Raw genomic sequence first — 22,353 nt, 5'->3', positions numbered from 1 at the left:
GTCAGTAAACACCACCGGTGCAGCAGCCTGGACTCGGAGAGACTCTGCTCTCTGGGGGCCGAGAGATTCCGGCCATAGAGTGGAGCTGCAGGGGCCTCAGAAGAGGTGAAACAGAACAAAGCCTCTTTAAAAAGTTAATGGTCTCTAAAGACCTGTGAAATGCTCCAGCGCGGCTGTGTGCGCGCCAGGCAAGCTGTCTCATCCCGGGCTGACAAGGGGGTGGGGGCGATTTCAAACTCAATGGGTGTTGCATGCCTGGATGTGACACATATATTTCCTTCAGGGCTTTGACCTGGCACACAGGTTTCTGGTGGTCACATACATAAGCCCGCTTACCCCTGGGTGATGGCAGGGCTGTCCTCTTTAATTTTATCCAAAAATAATTTGCTACAAACATTCAATATTTTCGGCGGGTAGAATATGTCCTGCTATGTCACATGCCTCTTCCAGTGTCTTCTTTGTAGTGTCCATTCATACGTCCAGAATGGCAGGCTTACGCAAAGATACCGCCTACTAAAAGCAGTGCGCAACCAGGAGCATGCAAGATTTCAGACTTTTAAAGGAGGACCGCGTTCCATTGGGAGCTTTTCTAAAGATGCATTGACTGCTCTGTAGATGAGGAACAAACGGTCTAGAATGCAAAGAAGTGTTGTTCAATATGTTAGCGGATTTTCACTCAAGTCAAGTTTCGAAACAAAACCGATTTATTACTTCTGCCTTTAGCCCGTGTGATCTTTCAGATGCTGTGTCTGTTGCAGTCAATACCATTCGAGTGCTTGGCAGAAACTCTGGATCAGGTGGCATGCTATGACGCTCTGTATAGCGGAGCAGGTTCAAAAGTGGCAAGGGAGACTTGCACAGGTATGATCCAAGCAACAAACACGGAAGGAGCAACCTCGGCAGGTAAAGCAATAGTACTGAGCCACACCGAAGCAATGAACTGACTTCAATTCAGACAGCAGGGACGTGAACTTATTGTGCTTCCCTCTTCGGAAGGAAGGACTTAATGTTTGCTGTTTAGTCATGATTCTTGCTATTTGCTTTTTCACTTCCTCATCCCGATGCTGTGACAAGGATACCAAGAAGCTTTGCCTTGAATCTCCGAACAACAAAGAGAAGAGCGAGCCTTCGTGGTACTGACGGTGAGCAGCTCCACTGTCCATATTTTCATTCAGATTTGCCACAAAGGTGAGCCCCCGTAGGAGGATGTCCTCATTTGTGCATGTGTGGAACAAGGATGCCAACGAGGAAGGTACTTGAGTACTCAGAAGATCTGTTGTGAGCGATGGGTTTGCAGACAAATTCACAAGCACCTTCAAAACATGAATCTGCGTCTTTTCATTTCCATGAGACCACAGACGAAGAAAGCAAGGTAAGGATTTTACGATCATGACTTGGTACTCGTTTGTACCAAACATGTTAACAGCCTAAGTGCAGCTAACTACAGGTCAGAGTTCAGTGGAGCAACTTCAACAGCTGCACAAATAGGTTCAATAAAAATCTTTAACTGTTCCTGATTGCTCAAGTTCATACTCAAGTTGTTAAGCGCATTTAAAGCCTGTGCCTGGACTTCAGGAACAGGATCTGAAAGCATGTTTCCAATTACTGGAAGAGCCGCTAAATTACGAATAAGATCTTGATTAACAGAAAATGCAGCACTGTTACTAAGAGTAATCAAGGCTTGTTTTCGAACTGACGATTCTTCTGTGGCTTCAAGCAGTTCAATAACTCTTTGTAGACGTTGAGCATCCAAATTGCTTGATGGATTTATTAGAACATCTGTAGGGTTCTCCCTCACTTTGGCCACCAAAGTCATTCCGCACACCCTGCGCAGGAGACCGCCTGTTGCCTCAGGGGCCCAAATCAGGCTCTTGGAATCCGCCTCATCTCTATCCTGTGTTGCACCCGCACCGTCCCCTGTGTAAGACCCCGGTTTAGACGGCTCACTGCGTAAAAGGCATTTGTACAGCCAGTAGCATACGCTGGAGCTGACCACCAACCCAAGCAGGGATCCAAGAAGAGTCCTACCGTGAGGGCCCATGACGGGCGAAGCTGCATCCTTCACAACCTACTTTTAACAGTGTGCAAAGGGGAGGACGAGAGAGGGAAAGTCAGGGGAGGGAGAGAGAGAGGAGAGACAGGGGAGGACGATGGATGGAGAGAGAGGGAGTGTCAGGGGAGGGAGAGAGAGGGAGAGACAGGGGAGGGCGATGGAGGGAGAGAGAGGGAGTGTCAGGGGAGGGAGAGAGAGAGAGAGACAGAGGAGGGCGATGGAGGGAGAGAGAGGGAGTGTCAGGGGAGGGAGAGAGAGGGAGAGACAGGGGAGGGCGATGGAGGGAGAGAGAGGGAGTGTCAGGGGAGGGTGATGGAGGGAGAGAGGGAGTGTCAGGGTAGGGCGATGGAGGGAGAGAGAGGGAGTGTCAGGGGAGGGAGAGAGAGCGAGTGTCAGGGGAGGGAGAGAGAGGGATAGACAGGGGAGGGCGATGGAGGGAGAGAGAGGGAGTGTCAGGGGAGGGAGAGAGAGAGAGAGACAGAGGAGGGCGATGGAGGGAGAGAGAGGGAGTGTCAGGGGAGGGAGAGAGAGGGAGAGACAGGGGAGGGCGATGGAGGGAGAGAGAGGGAGTGTCAGGGGAGGGTGATGGAGGGAGAGAGGGAGTGTCAGGGTAGGGCGATGGAGGGAGAGAGAGGGAGTGTCAGGGGAGGGAGAGAGAGCGAGTGTCAGGGGAGGGAGAGAGAGGGAAAGTCAGGGGAGGGAGAGAGAGGGGAGAGACAGGGGAGGGCGATGGATGGAGAGAGAGGGAGTGTCAGGGGAGGGAGAGAGAGGGAGAAACAGGGGAGGGCGATGGAGGGAGAGAGAGGGAGTGTCAGGGGAGGGAGAGAGAGGGGAGAGACAGGGGAGGGCGATGGATGGAGAGAGAGGGAGTGTCAGGGGAGGGAGAGAGAGGGAGAAACAGGGGAGGGCGATGGAGGGAGAGAGAGGGAGTGTCAGGGGAGGGAGAGAGAGGGGAGAGACAGGGGAGGGCGATGGATGGAGAGAGAGGGAGTGTCAGGGGAGGGAGAGAGAGGGAGAAACAGGGGAGGGCGATGGAGGGAGAGAGAGGGAGTGTCAGGGGAGGGAGAGAGAGGGGAGAGACAGGGGAGGGCGATGGAAGGAGAGAGAGGGAGTGTCAGGGGAGGGAGAGAGAGGGAGAAACAGGGGAGGGCGATGGAGGGAGAGACAGGGAGTGTCAGGGGAGGGAGAGAGAGGGGAGAGACAGGGGAGGGCGATGGATGGAGAGAGAGGGAGTGTCAGGGGAGGGAGAGAGAGGGAGAAACAGGGGAGGGCGATGGAGGGAGAGAGAGGGAGTGTCAGGGGAGGGAGAGAGAGGGAGAGACAGAGGAGGGCGATGGAGGGAGAGAGAGGGAGTGTCAGGGGAGGGAGAGAGAGGGAGAGACAGGGGAGGGCGATGGAGGGAGAGAGAGGGAGTGTCAGGGGAGGGTGATGGAGGGAGAGAGGGAGTGTCAGGGTAGGGCGATGGAGGGAGAGAGAGGGAGTGTCAGGGGAGGGAGAGAGAGCGAGTGTCAGGGGAGGGAGAGAGAGGGAGAGACAGGGGAGGGCGATGGAGGGAGAGAGAGGGAGTGTCAGGGGAGGGAGAGGGAGAGACAGGGGAGAGAGAGAGAGAGAGAGAGTGTCAGGGGAGGGAGAGAGAGGGAGTTTCAGGGGAGGGAGAGAGAGGGAGAGACAGGGGAGGGCGATGGAGGGAGAGAGAGGGAGTGTCAGGGGAGGGTGATCGAGGGAGAGAGGGAGTGTCAGGGTAGGGCGATGGAGGGAGAGAGCGGGAGTGTCAGGGGAGGGAGAGAGAGGGAGTGTCAGGGGAGGGCGATGGAGGGAGAGAGAGGGAGTGTCAGGGGAGGGAGAGGGAGAGACAGGGGAGAGAGAGAGAGAGAGAGTGTCAGGGGAGGGAGAGAGAGGGAGAGACAGGGGAGGGAGAGAGAGGGAGAGAGAGGGATAGACAGGGGAGGGAGAGAGAGGGAGAGAGAGAGGGGGGGAGAGAGAGAGGGAGTGTCAGGGGAGGGCAATGGAGGGAGAGAGAGGGAGTGTCAGGGTAGGGCGATGGAGGGAGACAGAGGGAGTGTCAGGGGAGGGTGATGGAAGGAGAGAGAGGGAGTGTCAGGGGAGGGCGATGGAGGGAGAGAGAGGGAGAGTCAGGGGAGGGCGATGGAGGGAGAGAGAGGGTGTGTCAGGGGAGGGAGAGAGAGGGAGAGACAGGGGAGGGCGATGGAAGGAGAGAGAGGGAGTGTCAGGGGAGGGAGAGAGAGGGAGTGTCAGGGGAGGGAGAGAGAGGGAGAGACAGGGGAGGGCGATGGAGGGAGAGTGAGGGAGTGTCAGGGGAGGGTGATGGAGGGAGAGAGGGAGTGTCAGGGTAGGGCGATGGAGGGAGAGAGAGGGAGGGTCAGGGGAGGGAAAGAGAGGGATTGTCAGGGGAGGGAGAGAGAGGGAGAGACAGGGGAGGGCGATGGAGGGAGAGAGAGGGAGTGTCAGGGGAGGGAGAGAGAGGGAGAGGGAGAGACAGGGGAGAGATAGAGAGAGAGTGTTAGGGGAGGGAGAGAGAGGGAGAGACAGGGGAGGGAGAGAGAGGGAGAGAGAGGGATAGACAGGGGAGGGAGAGAGAGGGAGAGAGAGAGGGTGGGGAGAGAGAGAGGGAGTGTCAGGGGAGGGCAATGGAGGGAGAGAGAGGGAGTGTCAGGGGAGGGTGATGGAGGGAGAGAGGGAGTGTCAGGGTAGGGCGATGGAGGGAGAGAGAGGGAGTGTCAGGGGAGGGTGATGGAGGGAGAGAGAGGGAGTGTCAGGGGAGGGCGATGGAGGGAGAGAGAGGGAGAGTCAGGGGAGGGCAATGGAGTGAGAGAGAGGGAGTGTCAGGGTAGGGAGAGAGAGGGAGAGAGAGGGATAGACAGGGGAGGGAGAGAGAGGGAGAGAGAGAGAGGGGGGAGAGAGAGAGGGAGTGTCAGGGGAGGGCAATGGAGGGAGAGAGAGGGAGTGTCAGGGGAGGGTGATGGAGGGAGAGAGGGAGTGTCAGGGTAGGGCGATGGAGGGAGTGAGAGGGAGTGTCAGGCGAGGGTGATGGAGGGAGAGAGAGGGAGTGTCATGGGAGGGCGATGGAGGGAGAGAGAGGGAGAGTCAGGGGAGGGAAATGGAGTGAGAGAGAGGGAGTGTCAGGGGAGGGAGAGAGAGGGAGAGACAGGGGAGGGCGATGGAGGGAGAGAGAGGGAGTGTCAGGGGAGGGAGAGAAAGGGAGAGACAGGGGAGGGCGATGGAGGGAGAGAGAGGGAGTGTCAGGGGAGGGAGAGAGAGGGAGAGACAGGGGAGAGAGAGAGAGAGAGAGAGAGAGAGTGTCAGGGGAGGGAGAGAGAGGGAGAGACAGGGGAGGGAGAGAGAGGGAGAGAGAGGGATAGACAGGGGAGGGAGAGAGAGGGAGTGTCAGGGGAGGGAGAGAGAGGGAGTGTCAGGGGAGGACAGTGGAGGGAGAGAGAGGGAGTGTCAGGGGAGAGTGATGGAGGGAGAGAGAGGGAGTGTCAGGGTAGGGCGATGGAGGGAGAGAGAGGGAGTGTCAGGGGAGGGTGATGGAGGGAGAGAGAGGGAGTGTCAGGGGAGGGCGATGGAGGGAGAGAGAGGGAGAGTCAGGGGAGGGCGATGGAGGGAGAGAGAGGGAGAGTCAGGGGAGGGCGATGGAGGGAGAGAGAGGGAGAGTCAGGGGAGGGCGATGGAGGGAGAGAGTAGGAGAGTCGGGGTGGGTCAGGGAGGGGGAGAGAGGGAGTGTCAGGGGAGGGAAAGGGAGGGAGAGACAGAGGGAGGGAGAGGGAGAGCGAGGCGTGAGGGAGAGTGAGGGAGAGCCAAGGCAAGGGAGGGAGAGCCAGGGCGAGGGAGGGAGAAAGAGGGAGAGCCAGGGCAGGGTGAGGGAGGGATGGAGAGTGAGGGGAGGGCAAAGGAGGGAGGGAAAGAGAGGGAGGGAGAGAGTCAAGGGAGGGAGAGAGGGAGAGTCAGGGAAGGGAAAGAGTGTGAGAGTAGGGGGAGGGAGGCAGAAGTAAGGATGGAGACAGAGGGAGGGAGCGAGGGAGAGAGGGAGGGAGACAGAAAGAGATGGAGGGAGACAGAAAGAGAGAAGGAGGGAGACAGCGAGAGTCAGGGAAACAGAGAGAGAGGGAGGGAGACAGAGAGAGAGGGAGGGAGACAGAGAGAGAGGGAGGGAGACAGAGAGCAGGAGGGAGGGACACAGAGAGCAGGAGGGAGGGAGACAGAATAGGAGGGAGGGGGAGGGAGGGAGGGAAGGAAGGAGACAGAGAGCGAGGGAGTCAGAGGGAGGAAGACAGAGCAGGAGGGAGGGAGACAGAGGGAGGGAGACAGAGAGAGGGGGAAGGCAGAGAGGGAGGGAGACAGAGAGAGGGGGGAGGCAGAGAGGGAGGGAGACCGAGAGAGGGAGGGAGGGAGACAGAGAGAGGGAGGGAGACAGAGAGAGGGAGGGAGGGAGAGGGAGAGGGAGGGAGACAGAGAGGGAGAGAGACAGAGAGGGAGGGAGACAGAGAGGGAGGGAGACAGAGGGAGGGAGACAGAGGGAGGGAGACATAGAGGGAGAGAGACAGGGGGGGAGACAGAGAGGGAAGGAGGAAGACAGAGAGGGAAGGAGAGAGAGGGAAGGAGACAGAGGGAGGGAGACAGAGGGAGGGAGACATAGAGGGAGAGAGACAGAGAGGGAGGGAGACAGAGAGGGAGGGAGACAGAGAGGGAGGGAGACAGGGAGGGAGACAGAAGGGAGGGAGACATAGAGGTAGAGAGACAGAAGGAGGAAGACAGAGAGGGAGGGAGACAGAGAGGGAGGGAGAGAGGGAGGGAGACAGGGAGGGAGGGAGGCAGGGAGGGAGGGAGACAGAGGGAGGGAGGGATGGAGATGGAGAGAGGGAGAGAAAGTGGGAGGGAGGGGGACGGAAAGAGGGTGGGAGACGAAGAGAGGGAGAGAAAGGGAGGGAGAGGGAGGGAGGGAAACAGAGTGAGGGAGGGAGACAGAGAAGGAGGGAGGGAGACAGACAGAGAGAGGGAGGGAGGGAGACAGAGAGAGGGAGACAGAGAGAGGGAGGGAGACAGAGGGATGGAGACAGAAAGAGGGAGGGAGACAGAGAGAGGGAGGGAGACAGAGAGAGGGAGGGAGACAGAGGGAGGGAGGAAGACAGAGAGAGGGAGACAAGGGGAGGGAGACAGAGGGAGGGAGACATAGAGGTAGAGAGACAGAGGGAGGAAGACAGAGAGGGAGGGAGACAGAGAGGAGGGAGACAGGGAGGGAGACAGGGAGGGAGGGAGACAGGGAGGGAGGGAGACAGAGGGAGAGAGGGATGGAGATGGAGAGAGGGAGAGAAAGTGGGAGGGAGGGGGACGGAAAGAGGGAGGGAGACGAAGAGAGGGAGAGAAAGGGAGGGAGAGGGAGGGAGGGAAACAGAGTGAGGGAGGGAGACAGAGAAGGAGGGAGGGAGACAGACAGAGAGAGGGAGGGAGGGAGACAGAGAGAGGGAGACAGAGAGAGGGAGGGAGACAGAGGGATGGAGACAGAAAGAGGGAGGGAGACAGAGAGAGGGAGGGAGACAGAGAGAGGGAGGGAGACAGAGAGGGAGGGAGACAGAGGGAGGGAGACAGAGGGAGAGAGACATAGAGGGAGAGAGACAGGGAGGGAGACAGAGAGGGAAGGAGGAAGACAGAGAGGGAAGGAGAGAGAGGGAAGGAGACAGAGGGAGGGAGACAGAGGGAGGGAGACATAGAGGGAGAGATACAGAGAGGGAGGGAGACAGAGAGGGAGGGAGACAGAGAGGGAGGGAGACAGGGAGGGAGACAGAAGGGAGGGGGACATAGAGGTAGAGAGACAGAAGGAGGAAGACAGAGAGGGAGGGAGACAGAGAGGGAGGGAGAGAGGGAGGGAGACAGGGAGGGAGGGAGGCAGGGAGGGAGGGAGACAGAGGGAGGGAGGGATGGAGATGGAGAGAGGGAGAGAAAGTGGGAGGGAGGGGGACGGAAAGAGGGTGGGAGACGAAGAGAGGGAGAGAAAGGGAGGGAGAGGGAGGGAGGGAAACAGAGTGAGGGAGGGAGACAGAGAAGGAGGGAGGGAGACAGACAGAGAGAGGGAGGGAGGGAGACAGAGAGAGGGAGACAGAGAGAGGGAGGGAGACAGAGGGATGGAGACAGAAAGAGGGAGGGAGACAGAGAGAGGGAGGGAGACAGAGAGAGGGAGGGAGACAGAGGGAGGGAGGAAGACAGAGAGAGGGAGACAAGGGGAGGGAGACAGAGGGAGGGAGACATAGAGGTAGAGAGACAGAGGGAGGAAGACAGAGAGGGAGGGAGACAGAGAGGAGGGAGACAGGGAGGGCGACAGGGAGGGAGGGAGACAGGGAGGGAGGGAGACAGAGGGAGAGAGGGATGGAGATGGAGAGAGGGAGAGAAAGTGGGAGGGAGGGGGACGGAAAGAGGGAGGGAGACGAAGAGAGGGAGAGAAAGGGAGGGAGAGGGAGGGAGGGAAACAGAGTGAGGGAGGGAGACAGAGAAGGAGGGAGGGAGACAGACAGAGAGAGGGAGGGAGGGAGACAGAGAGAGGGAGACAGAGAGAGGGAGGGAGACAGAGGGATGGAGACAGAAAGAGGGAGGGAGACAGAGAGAGGGAGGGAGACAGAGAGAGGGAGGGAGACAGAGAGAGGGAGGGAGACAGAGGGAGGGAGGAAGACAGAGAGAGGGAGGGAGACAGAGGGAGGGAGACAGAGAGAGGGAGAGAGGGGAAGGGAGAGAAAGATAGGGAGGGAGGGAGAGGAAGAGAGAGAGGGAGAGGGAGAGAGAGAGATATGTGTGTATGCTGGATCTGGTGGGTCAGTGGACGAAGACGTCCACTGCAGGGGCCTGTGTTCAACCTCATGGTCACAGTTTTTTTTTGGCTCTAGCCCCGCCCCCTCTCTCACTGACCCCGCCCCCACCGGTGCGGCCCTCGGCCACAAACCACACTGTAAGTTTGGCCCCTGAGAGAAAGTTTGTGAGTACCCATGTCCTAGAGTGTTCTAAAGAACAACTAGAGCACTAACAGTCCTACTTATTACAAAGGTATGGCACACCTGAAGCCATCTTGATTGGAATAAAGTGGTAACTCTTAAAACATTTAATATAAAAAGGAAAAAAGATGAGGGGGTATATTTTGCCATAGAAAGTATGATTAGTGCTGCAGAAAGAAAAATTAGGGCACATTTTGAGTGACTTCTCAAATCCTCTTCTATTTCATTAAATAATTCTGACATGCAGTCTCCCAAGATGGCCACCAGAGACAAAAGAGCCCAAATGTAGCCCAAATATCACCCAGATGTAGCCCAAGTATATCCCAATGACAGAATGTCCCAGAATGTTCTAAAGAACAACTAGAGGGCTAGCAGTCTTACTTATGACAAAAGTATGGCACACCAGAAGCCATCTTGATTGGAATGAAGTGGTAAGTCTGAAAACATTTAATTTAAAAAGGAACAACATGAGGGGGTTCATTTTGCCATAGAAAGTATGATTAGTGCTTCAGAAAGAAAAATGAGGGCACATTTTGAGTGACTTCTCAAATCCTCTTCTATTTCATTAAAAAAATCTGACATGCAGTCTCCCAAGATGGCCACCAGAGACAAAAGAGCCCAAATGTAGCCCAAATATCACCCAGATGTAGCCCAAGTATAGCCCAATGACAGAATGTCCTAGAGTGTTCTAAAGAACAACTAGAGCGCTAACAGTTCCACTTATTACAAAGGTATGGCACACCTGAAGCCATCTTGATTGGAGTAAAGTGGTAACTCTTAAAACATTTAATATAAAAAGGAAAAAAATGAGGGGGTATATTTTGCCATAGAAAGTATGATTAGTGCTGCAGAAACAAAAATTAGGGCACATTTTGAGTGACTTCTCAAATCCTCTTCTATTTCATTAAATAATTCTGACATGCAGTCTCCCAAGATGGCCACCAGAGATAAAAGCGCCCAAATGTAGCCCAAATATCACCCAGATGTAGCCCAAGTATAGCCCAATGACAGAATGTCCTAGAGTGTTCTAAAGAACAACTAGAGGGCTAACAGTCTTACTTATGACAAAAGTATGGCACACCAGAAGCCATCTTGATTGGAATGAAGTGGTACGTCTGAAAACATTTAATTTAAAAAGGAACAACATGAGGGGGTTCATTTTGCCATAGAAAGTATGATTAGTGCTTCAGAAAGAAAAATTAGGGCACATTTTGAGTGACTTCTCAAATCCTTTTCTATTTCATTAAAAAAATTCTGACATGCAGACTGAAACATGCACTTTGAATACCAGCAGCAGACTTCCCTGGTGAGCAGTAGCTTTACTACAGTGATCTAATGAGCAACTAGAGTGCTAACATTCAGAATTTATGGCAAATGTGTGACCCATCTGAATGCCTTCTTGATGGAACCAAAGTAAGCAAGCATTGAAAATGCAATAGATCTCGCCCACGTTTAAGTTAAAGCCATTCTGTTTGTAATGAGGTGGCTTTTTAGCTTTGCTTTTATTAGTGTTTTTAAAACTTTCATGTAAATAACATGCATATGTATGCATATATGTATATGTATGCATGCATTTATATTTGTATTTATATAGATATGCAGATTATATATGTTTATATATGTATGTATATATATATATATATATATATACATACATATATATAAATGCATATGCATATATATGCTTATATATATGTGTATATGTGTGCGTGTAGAGAGAGGTAGAGGTAGAGAGGTAGAGACTACTAGAGAGAGAAGTAGAGAGAGGTAGAGAGTAGAGAGTGAGTAATAGAGTTGAGAGTGATTAGTAGAGAGTCGTAGAGAGCAGTAGAGCGAGTAGCAGAGAGTGAGTAGTAGAGAGTAGTAGAGTGAATAGTAGAGTGAGTTGTAGAGAGTAGTAGAGAATGAGTAGTAGAGAGTGAGTAGTAGAGAGTAGTAGAGAGTAAGTAGTAGAGTGAGTAGTAGAGAGCAGTAGAGAGTGAGTAGTACATGTCCAACAAACTAGAAAAATAAAAGGCAGTGTATGTGTCAGTTGTTGTATATAAATAAGTATACATAAGACTCAATGATTGTGTGAGTGACTGTATGGATAACTTTATACTTGTAATAATGATTTTATAATTCACTAAGTATGGCTTACTATCTAAATGAATAGATGAAGTTGTGTTTGTATAAGTGTGTAGCTAAGTAAATATGTAAGTATGATCCATTGTTTGCATAAGTGAGTAGGATGACTTCATATGTGAATAGGATGTGTGCTGGTGTGTAATGTCGATTTAGGTGTATAAGTATTTTGATAGTGTTCTATTGTTCATTGACAGCATGTATGAGTGAATCTACAGGTAAGTCATTAGATGTATGTATACATCTATGAATCACTGAGTGGGTTTTTAGATACTTGTATTGCTGTAACAATGGATTCAAATATGATACTCTGTATTTTACAAAGAGTGATGAAAGATTTTACTAGTGTACGAAAAGGTGTATGATGTCATCAGTGATGTCATTTGAGATGTCATCAGTGATGTCACTGACCATGTCATGAAGGATGTAATATGTGACATCATCAGCAGTGGATTGCGGGTGCGCGAAATATAGTTAGTACAACTAACTATATAGGAGCAATTTCAATGGTTTTGTATGAGTGAAATGTCCAGCTAACTCTAACACCCATAAAACTTATAGTTGTTTTAGTGAATTTTAAAGGTTTTTTAAATGCTAATTCCTAACTATATAAGGCCTGAAACCTATGTTTTTTTCAGTGAAATTCAAAGGGTTTTTAAATGCTAATTCCTAACTATATAAGGCCTGAATCCTATGGTTTTTTTCAGTGAATTTGCAAGGTTTTTTAAATGCTAATTCCTAACTATATAACACCTGAAAGCCCACCAGGAATCTCCAGTATGTGCCATGGGACTGCATTGCAGAGAGGTGTAATGAAGCCACGCCCCTTTTTACACCTCTCTGCAACGCAGGCCCCGTGCATGTTTGAAGAGGGGGAACTAATTCCCCTTGCATACTGGGGGCCCCTGGGGGCCAACTAGCCCTCCTGGAACCTCCAGTATGTGCCAGGGGGCTGCAATGCAGAGGTGTAATGAGGCTATGCCCCTTGTTACACCTCTCTGCAATGCAGCCCCCTGGTGCGTTATCAGAGGGGGAACTAATTCCCGTTGCATACTGGGGGTCCCTGGGGGCCAACTAGCCCACCAGGAGCCTCCAGTATGCGCCAGGGGCTGCAATGCAGAGAGGTGTAATGAGGCCACACCCTTTTTTACACCTCTCTGCAACGCAGCCCCCGTGCATGTTTGAAGAGGGGGAACTAATTCCCCTTGCATCCTAGGGGTCCCTGGGGGCCAACTAGCCCACCTGTAACCTCCAGTATGCGCCAGGGGGCTGCATTTCACAGAGGTGTAATGAGGCTATGCCCATTTTTACACCTCTCTGCAATGCAGGCCACTGGCGCGTTTGCAGAGGGGAGACTAATTCCCCTTGCATACTGGGGGTCCCTGGGTCATAGCTGCCCAAACGCCGATATTCCGAACGATTGAAAATGACTTTTCTTGAGAAACATTTGGATTAGGATTATCATGTCCTATACTTTGGAATTTTTGAAAGACTGACTTTGAGGATGCTATAAATTACTCAAGTCTGCCCGAATTGTTTGGGTAAAATTGAATAAGAATGTACTTACGTCTCGTCTAACATTTGGAAGAAATATCTAGTTATATGACAACAGGATACCAAAATAACTTGAAGGAAATAAGAACGCCCTGAAGAAATTCTGTTGTACAGAACGAAACGCGTCGGCTGGCTGTGGTACATAAACTTAAGGAAAATAAAAGCATTTGAATATACACCAAGATTCAGCGCTTCAATAAGGACTCTAAGTGATATGATTTGATTGGACTTATTGTGCAAGTGGTGCTGTGCCAAACTTTGGAATATTCTCCACTACTTTCTACTACTTACTCTCTACTACTCCACTACTCTCTAATACTCACTCTCTACTACTCATTCTCTACTACTCCACTACTCTCTACTACTCTCTCTCTACTACTCATTCCCTACTACTCACTATCTACTACTCTCTACTACTCACTCTCTACTACTCTCTACTCTCTAGTACTCACTCTCTACTATTCTCTCTCTCTGCTACTCACTCTCTACTACTCTCTGCTACTCACTCTCTACTACTCACTCTCTACTACTCACTCTTTACTACTCTCTACTACTCACTCTCCACTACTCTCTACTATTCTCTCTCTCTGATACTCACTCTCTACTACTCTCTGCTACTCACTCTCTACTACTCACTCTACTACTTACTCTCTACTACTCTCTACTACTCTCTACTACTCACTCTCTACTACCCTCTCGCTACAACTCTCTACTACTCACTCTCTACTACTCTCTACTATTCTCTCTCTCTGCTACTCACTCTCTACTACTCTCTGCTACTCACTCTCTACTACTCACTCTCTACTACTCTCTCTCTACTCCTCACTCTTTACTACTCACTCTCTACTACTCTCTTTACTTCTCTCTACTACTCACTCTCCACTACTCTCTACTATTCTCTCTCTCTGATACTCACTCTCTACTACTCTCTGCTACTCACTCTCTACTACTCTCTACTACTCACTCTCTACTACTCTCTACTACTCACTCTTTACTACTCTCTACTACTCACTCTCTACTGCTCTCTACTACTCACTCTACTACTTACTCTCTACTACTCACTCTCTACTACTCACTCTCTACTACTCTCTCTCTACTACTCTCTACTACTCACTCTCTACTACTCTCTACTATTCTCTCTCTCTGCTACTCACTCTCTACTACTCTCTGCTACTCACTCTCTACTACTCACTCTCTACTACTCACTCTTTACTACTCTCTACTACTCACTCTCCACTACTCTCTACTATTCTCTCTCTCTGATACTCACTCTCTACTACTCTCTGCTACTCACTCTCTACTACTCACTCTACTACTTACTCTCTACTACTCTCTACTACTCTCTACTACTCACTCTCTACTACCCTCTCGCTACAACTCTCTACTACTCACTCTCTACTACTCTTTACTATTTTCTCTCTCTGCTACTCACTCTCTACTACTCTCTGCTACTCACTCTCTACTACTCACTCTCTACTACTCTCTCTCTACTCCTCACTCTTTACTACTCACTCTCTACTACTCTCTACTACTCACTCTCTACTTCTCGCTCTCTACTACTCTCTACTACTCACTCTCTACTACTTTCTCTCTACTACTCTCTACTACTCACTCTCTACTACTCACTCTACTACTCACTCTCTACTACTCTCTACTACTCACTCTCTACTACTCTCTTTACTTCTCTCTACTACTCACTCTCCACTACTCTCTACTATTCTCTCTCTCTGATACTCACTCTCTACTACTCTCTGCTACTCACTCTCTACTACTCTCTACTACTCACTCTCTACTACTCTCTACTACTCACTCTTTACCACTCTCTACTACTCACTCTCTACTGCTCTCTACTACTCACTCTACTACTTACTCTCTACTACTCACTCTCTACTACTCACTCTCTACTACTCTCTCTCTACTACTCTCTACTACTCACTCTCTACTACTCTCTACTATTCTCTCTCTCTGCTACTCACTCTCTACTACTCTCTGCTACTCACTCTCTACTACTCACTCTCTACTACTCACTCTTTACTACTCTCTACTACTCACTCTCCACTACTCTCTACTATTCTCTCTCTCTGATACTCACTCTCTACTACTCTCTGCTACTCCCTCTCTACTACTCTCTACTACTCACTCTCTACTACTCTCTACTACTCACTCTTTACTACTCTCTACTACTCACTCTCTACTGCTCTTTACTACTCACTCTACTACTTACTCTCTACTACTCACTCTCTACTACTCACTCTCTACTACTCTCTCTCTACTACTCTCTACTACTCACTCTCTACTACTCTCTACTATTCTCTCTCTCTGCTACTCACTCTCTACTACTCTCTGCTACTCACTCTCTACTACTCACTCTCTACTACTCTCTACTACTCACTCTTTACTACTCTCTACTACTCACTCTCTACTGTTCTCTACTACTCACTCTACTACTTACTCTCTACTACTCTCTACTACTCACTCTCTACTACTCACTCTCTACTACTCTCTACTACTCACTCTACTATTCAATCTACTACTCTCTACTACTCACTATCTGCTACTCTCTCTACTGCTCTCTACTACTGTCTACTACTCACTCTCAACTCTATTACTCACTCTCTACTCTCTACCTCTCGACCTCTCTCTACTTCTCTCTCTACTTGTCTCTACCTCTCTACCTCTACCTCTCTACCTCTACCTCTCTACCTCTACCTCTCTAACTCTCTCTACACTCACACATATACACATATATATGCATATATATGCATATGCATTTATATAAATGCATGTATATATATATATATATATATACATACATATATAAACATATATAATCTGCATATCTATATAAATACAAATATAAATGCATGCATACATATACATATATGCATACATATGTATGTTATTTACATGAAAGTTTTGAAAACACTAATAAAAGCAAAGCTAAAAAGCCACCTCATTGCAAACAGAATGGCTTTAACTTAAATGAGGGCGAGATCTATTGCATTTTCAATGCTTGTTTACTTTGGTTCCATCAAGAAGGCATTCAGATGTGTCACACATTTGCCATAAATTCTGAATGTTAGCACTCTAGTTGCTCATTTCATCACTGTAGTAAAGCTACTGCTCACCAGGGAAGTCTGCTGCTGGTATTCAAAGTGCATGTTTCAGTCTGCATGACAGAATTTTATTAATGAAATAGAAGAGGATTTAAGAAGTCACTCAAAATGTGCCCTAATTTTTCTTTCTGAAGCACTAATCATACTTTCTATGGCAAAATGAACCCCCTCATTTTGTTCATTTTTATTAAATTAAATGTTTTCAGACTTACCATTTCATTACAATCAAGATGGCTTCTGGTGTGCCATACTTTTGTCATAAGTAAGACTGTTAGCACTCTAGTTGCTCTTGAGAACACTCTGGGCCGTTCTGTTATTGGGCTATACTTGGGCTTCATCTGGGTGATATTTGGGCTACATTTGGGCTCTTTTGTCTCTGGTGGCCATCTTGGGAGACTGCATGTCAGAATTTTTCAATGAAATTAAAGAGGATTTGAGAAGTCACTCAAAATGTGCCCTCATTTTTTTTCTGCAGCACTAATCATACTTTCTATGGCAAAATATACCCCCTCATTCTGTTCCTTTTTAAATTAAATGTTTTAGGAGTTACCACTTTATTCCAATCAAGATGGCTTCAGGTGTGCCATACCTTTTTAATAAGTAGGACTGTTAGCGCTCTAGTTGTTCTTTATAACACTCTGGGACATTCTGTCATTGGGCTATACTTGGGCTACATCTGGGTGATATTTGGGCTACATTTGGGCTCTTTTATCTCTGGTGGCCATCTTGGGAGACTGCATGTCAGAATTATTTAATGAAATAGAAGAGGATTTGAGAAGTCACTCAAAATGTGCCCTAATCTTTCTTTCTGCAGCACTAATCATACTTTCTACGGCAAAATATACCCCCTCATTTTTTCCATTTTTAAATTAAATGTTTTAAGAGTTACCACTTTATTCCAATCAAGATGGCTTCAGGTGTGCCATACCTTTGTAATAAGTCAATCAATCAATCAATCAATCATAGCATTTGTATAGCGAGCTACTCACCCGGAAGGGTCTCAAGGCGCTGGGGGGTAGGGGGGTCTGCTACTGCTCGAAGAGCCAGGTCTTGAGTTGCTTCCTGAAGGAGAGGTGGTCCTGGGTCAGCCGGAGATGGATGGGGAGGGAGTTCCATGTCTTGGCCGCCAGGTAGGAGAAGGACCTCCCTCCGGTGGTGGCTCTGCGGATGCATGGAACTGCGGCGAGGGCGTGGCTGGCGGAGCGTAGCTGGCGGGTGGGAGTGTAGAAGGTCAGGCGGTTGTTCAGGTACCTGGGTCCCAGGTCGTGGAGGGCCTTGTGTGCGTGGGTGAGGAGTCTGAACGTGATCCTCTTGCTGATGGGGAGCCAGTGCAGGTCCCTCAGGTGTCCGGAGATGTGGCTGTGTCGGGGATGTCCAGGATGAGTCGTGCGGAGGCGTTCTGGATGCGTTGGAGTTTTTTCTGAAGTTTGGCTGTGGTTCCGGCGTAGAGGGTGTTTCCGTAGTCCAGTCGGCTGGCGACGAGTGCCTGGGTGACCGTCTTCCTGGTTTCGGTGGGGATCCACCGGAAGATCTTTCGGAGCATGCGCAGGGTGTTGAAGCATGAAGATGAGACGGCGTTGACTTGTCTGGTCATCGAGAGGGAGGAGTCCAGGATGAAGCCCAGGTTGCGTGCGTGGTCCATTGGCTTGGGAGCGGTGCCCAGGGCAGGGGGCCACCAGGAGTCGTCCCAGGCGGAGGGTGATGATCTCAGGATGAGAACTTCCGTCTTGTCCGAGTTCAGTTTCAGGCGGCTGTTCTTCATCCACTCGGCAACGTCTTTCATCCCTTCGTGTAGGCTGGTTCTGGCGGTAGCGGGGTCGTTTGTGAGGGAGAGGATCAGCTGGGTGTCGTCGGCGTAGGAGATGATGTTGAGGTTGTGTTGGCGTGCGATGGCTGCGAGGGGGCTCATGTAGACATTTAAGAGGGTGGGGCTGAGCGATGATCCTTGTGGTACGCCGCAGATGACTTCGGAGGCCTTGGATCTGAACGGGGGGAGGCGGACTCTCTGTGTTCTTCCGGAGAGGTACGAGATGATCCATTCCAGTGCTTTCTCTTGGATTCCGATGTTGCTGAGGCGTAGTACAAGGGTGCGGTGGCAGACGGTGTCGAACGCTGCGGAGAGGTCCAGGGGGATGAGGGCCGCAGTTTCTCCGTTGTCGAGCAGGGATCTGATGTCGTCTGTGGCTGCGATGAGGGCGGTCTCGGAGCTGTGGTTGGTTCGGAAGCCGGACTGTGACTGGTCGAGGGATCCGTTCGTCTTGAGGAAGGCGGCAAGCTGTCTGTTGACGGTCTTCTCGATGACTTTGGCAGGAAAAGGGAGGATCGAGATGGGGCAGTAGTTCTTGAGGTCGGTGGGGTCAGTCGTTGGTTTCTTTAGGAGTGCGCTGAGCTCGGCGTGTTTCCAGCTCTCCGGGAAGGTGGCGGTGTTGAAGGAGGCGTTGATGATGTCCCGGAGTTGGGGTGCGATGATGGAGTCGGCCTTGTTGAAGACGTGGTGGGGCAGGGGTCGGTTGGAGATCCGGAGTGGATGGTGTTCATCGTGCAGGTGGTGTCTTCGGTGCTGACCGGTGTCCAGGCGCAGAGGGTGGTGGTGGGGGGTGATGGTTCTGTGATTGGTTGCTTGGTCTGTGCGCTGAAGCTGTTGTGTATGTCGGCGATCTTGCTGTGAAAGAACGAGGCAAGTGAGTCGCAGAGGTCCTACGAGGGGGTGATGTCGTTTCTGGCGCTGGGATTGGAGAGCTCTTTGACGATGCTGAAGAGTTCCTTGCTGTTGTGGGCGTTGTTGTCCAGTCGTTCCTGGAATGCTGTCCTCTTGGTAATGCGGATCAGCTGGTGGTGTTTGCGGGTGGCGTGCTTGAGGGCAGTCATGTTGTCTGTGGTCTGTTTGTTGCTCCAGGCTTTCTCAAGGGTACGGCAGTTCTTCTTGGAGTTCTTGATTTCGTTGGTGAACCAGGAGGCTTTTTTGCTGCCGGGTCTGCTGGGAGGGGTCTTCAGTGGTGCGAGGTTGTCTGCGCAGATGGTGATCCACTGTGTGAGGTTGTTGGCTGCTTCGTTGGGGTCCGTTGTGCTGGCGGGAGGGTTCTGGCTGAGGGAGGTGGTGAGCTGGTTGACGGTGGTCTTGCTCCAGCTCCTGCGGGGCACCTGTTGCGGGTGGTGGTGGGTCGTGGATTTTCTGAAGCTGAAGTGGACGCAGCTGTGATCCGTCCAATGCAGTCCGGTGGAGTGGCTGAAGGAGATATGCTTGCTGGAGGAGAAGACGGGGTCGAGCGTGTGGCCGGCGTAATGGGTGGGGGTGTTCACCAGTTGCTTGAGTCCGAGGTTGGCAAGGTTGTCCAGCAGGGTGGTGGTGTTGGTGTCGTTGTTGTTTTTCAGGTGGAAGTTGAGGTCCCCTAGGAGGATGTAGTCAGTGGAGGGGAGGGCGAGCGGGCTGATAAAGTCTGCGATGTCTTCGCTGAATCGTGTGCGTGGTCCCGGGGGGGTCTGTAGATGAGGGTGCCTCTGAGGGTCGTCTTGGGGTCGGTGTGTATCTGGAAGTGGAGGTGTTCGGCGGTGGTGAGGGTGTCGTCAGAGTTGGTCGTGATGCGGATGGTGTTCTTGTGTACGATGGCGATGCCTCCTCCGGTCTGGTTGACGCGGTCCCTCCGGGTGATCTTGTATCTGTCCGGGATGGCTATGGCGATGTCAGGGGCTGAGGAGGCGTTCATCCAGGTTTCCGTGAGGAAGGCGACGTCTGGTGAAGTAGTGTCTAGGAGGTTCCAGAGTTCCACGGCGTGTCTGTGGACGGAGCAGTTGTTAAGCAGGATGTACTTAAGGTGTTTGTTGTTGGTGCTCGGCTTTGCAGGTGTGGTGCAGGTTCGGAGGCAGGTGAACTTGCAGGCTTTGCAGGTGAAGGGTCCGTGGGTGCGTTTTGGGGTGGCTCGGTAGCAGGCGGGGTTCCGGACGGCATTGAGTGCGTTGAGGGTGGCGGCGTCGTAGGTCTGTCGGGTGGTCTTGTATTGGTGGGGACCAGGGGTCCTTTTGCTGGGCGTGGGCCAGGCGCGGACGGGCGCAGACAGGCTGCGCGGTCGTGCAGCGGCTGCCATTTAAGGGTAGCCGGGGAGGCGGGTCAGCTGGCAGGCGGGTGGCGGAAGGGTAGGAACCATTGAGGAGCGGGGGGCAGGGCTGGGAGGAAAACAGCGGCGGGAGAACCACGAGCGCAGGGCGCTGTGAAAAAACAACGGCGCGAAAAAACGGGAAGCAAGAGAGAGGCAAGAAAAGCACAAAACGAGGCACAGGGGGAATGGGCACAGGTCCTGCACCAGTCAAGCCGGGGTACAGAAGGCAAACAAGAGGGGGTAGACACTCAAAATGGGAGACAGTCACGCAGGATACAGAATGCGAAAGGGGGGCAGACACTCAATCAGGAGACAGTCATACGGGATACAGAATGCAAAGGGGGCAGACACTCACTCCAGCAGGCAGACTCTCGGCTACAGAAGGTCACAGGTGGCGCTGCAGCGGCAAGGGGATCGACCTACCCTAAGGTCAAGTGTTGCTACCTGAGTCGCGCAGCAGTCGCCATTTAAGGGTAGCCGGGGAGGCGGGTCAGCTGGCAGGCTGGTGGCGGGAGAGTAGGAACCAATGAGGAGCGGGGGGGGCAGGGCTGGGAGGGAAACAGCTGCGGGAGAACCACGAGCGCAGGGCGCTGTGTGAAAAAGAACGGCGCGAAAAGACGGGAAGCAAGAGAGAGGCGAGAAAAGCACAAAACGAGGCTCAGGGGTAATGGGCACAGGTCCTGAACCAGTCAAGCCGGGGTACAGAAGGCAAACAAGAGGGGGAAGACACTCAAAATGGGAGACAGTCACGCGGGATACAGAATGCAACAGGGGGGGCAGTCACTCAATCAGGAGACAGTCATACGGGATACAGAATGCAAAGGGGGCAGACACTCGCTCCAGCAGGCAGACTATCGTCTACAGAAGGTCACAGGTGGTGCTGCAGCGGTAAGGGGAGCGACCTACCCTAAGGTCTAGGGACTGTTAGCGCTCTAGTTGTTTTTTAGAACACTCTAGGACATTCTGTCATTGGGCTATTCTTGGGCTCCATCTGGGTGATATTTGGGCTACATTTGGGCTCTTTTGTCTCTGGTGGCCATCTTGGGAGACTGCATGTCAGAATTTTTTAATGAAATAGAAGAGGATTTGAGAAGTCACTCAAAATGTGCCCTAATTTTTCTTTCTAAAGCACTAATCATACTTTCTATGGCAAAATGAACCCCCTCATTTTGTTCCTTTTTAAATGAAATGTTTTCAGACTTACCACTTCATTCCAATCAAGATGGCTTCTGGTGTGCCATACTTTTGTCATAAGTAAGACTGTTAGCGCTCTAGTTGTTCTTTAGAACACTCTGGGACATTCTGTCATTGGGCTATACTTGGGCTACATCTGGGTGATATTTGGGCTACATTTGGGCTCTTTGGTCTCTGGTGGCCATCTTGGGAGACTGCATGTCAGAATTTTTTAATGAAATAGAAGAGGATTTGAGAAGTCACTCAAAATGTGCCCTAATTTTTCTTTTTGCAGCACTAATCATACTTTCTATTGCAAAATATACCCCCTCATTTTGTTTCTTTTTAAATTAAATGTTTTAAGAGTTACCACTTTATTCCAATCAAGATGGCTTCAGGTGTGCCATACCTTTGTAAAAAGTAGGACTGTTAGCGCTCTAGTTGTTCTTTAGAACACTCTAGGAGGCTGCAGTAGAACACAAAGGAATCAACTGACAGTCTCTGTCCTTGTTGGATGTACATGTTTTACTGAACATGTCAGACTTCATTCTCACATGACTGAGAAAGATAATGTGAATTTACAGAAAATATGCTTTCAGTTTAGCTTATAGATCCCCTTCCAAACCACTGTGGGAAAAGCATGAGATAATAGTTTTCTTTCAAACATGATTCATGATATCCCAGCAGAAGGTTTTTTCACATGGTAAAATCACCTTAGAGCACACCACAATTCCTAAAATGAGTATGGTACCATCAACAAATGATTTATAATGTAACTAAAGTCCTAAAACCCTCTATTAACTACATTGCTTTTTAATGAGGTGCTATCATGTATATTGGTCCCAAGATGGCTGCCAACACTTTTTGGATGCAGTGCTGACAGCCAATCAGATCTCACAATGAGATGTGTGGTTAGGCTCCGCCCAGATATATATGTGTTTTTGAGGTTAATTTTCGAAAAAACCACTGGCGCAATTTTCACCAAATATAGCAAAGGCACATCTGCGTACCAGTCCCTACAATTTTGCAAAGTTTGGCATAATTCTGTTCAGTGGTTCGGGCTGTAGCCGTGTCAGAACGTCCTATGGAAATTAACATGGGGAAAACACGTTTTGGGACCTCCCTTTTTCTCAGCCCCCACTTCACGAATCCCCCCGAAACTTTCAGGGAAGGAGCGGAGCGGAGCAGAGCTGGCCAAAATTTGGGAAAATTACACGCAAATTCCTCAACCGGCGCCAAAG

At 50.7% G+C, this 22,353-nt stretch overlaps 1 pseudogene; it reads right to left on the bottom strand.

The window, feature by feature from the left end:
• Positions 1-833: 833 nt before the first annotated feature.
• LOC147684970 (armadillo repeat-containing protein 10-like) lies at positions 834-2,053 on the bottom strand (annotated as a pseudogene).
• Positions 2,054-22,353: the final 20,300 nt, after the last annotated feature.

The sequence above is a fragment of the Lissotriton vulgaris genome, chromosome 10, assembly GCF_964263255.1.
Source record: "Lissotriton vulgaris chromosome 10, aLisVul1.2, whole genome shotgun sequence".
Lineage (NCBI taxonomy): Eukaryota > Metazoa > Chordata > Amphibia > Caudata > Salamandridae > Lissotriton > Lissotriton vulgaris.
The sequence above is the reverse complement of the archived record's forward strand: the minus strand, read 5'-3'. Positions and strand labels throughout refer to the sequence as shown.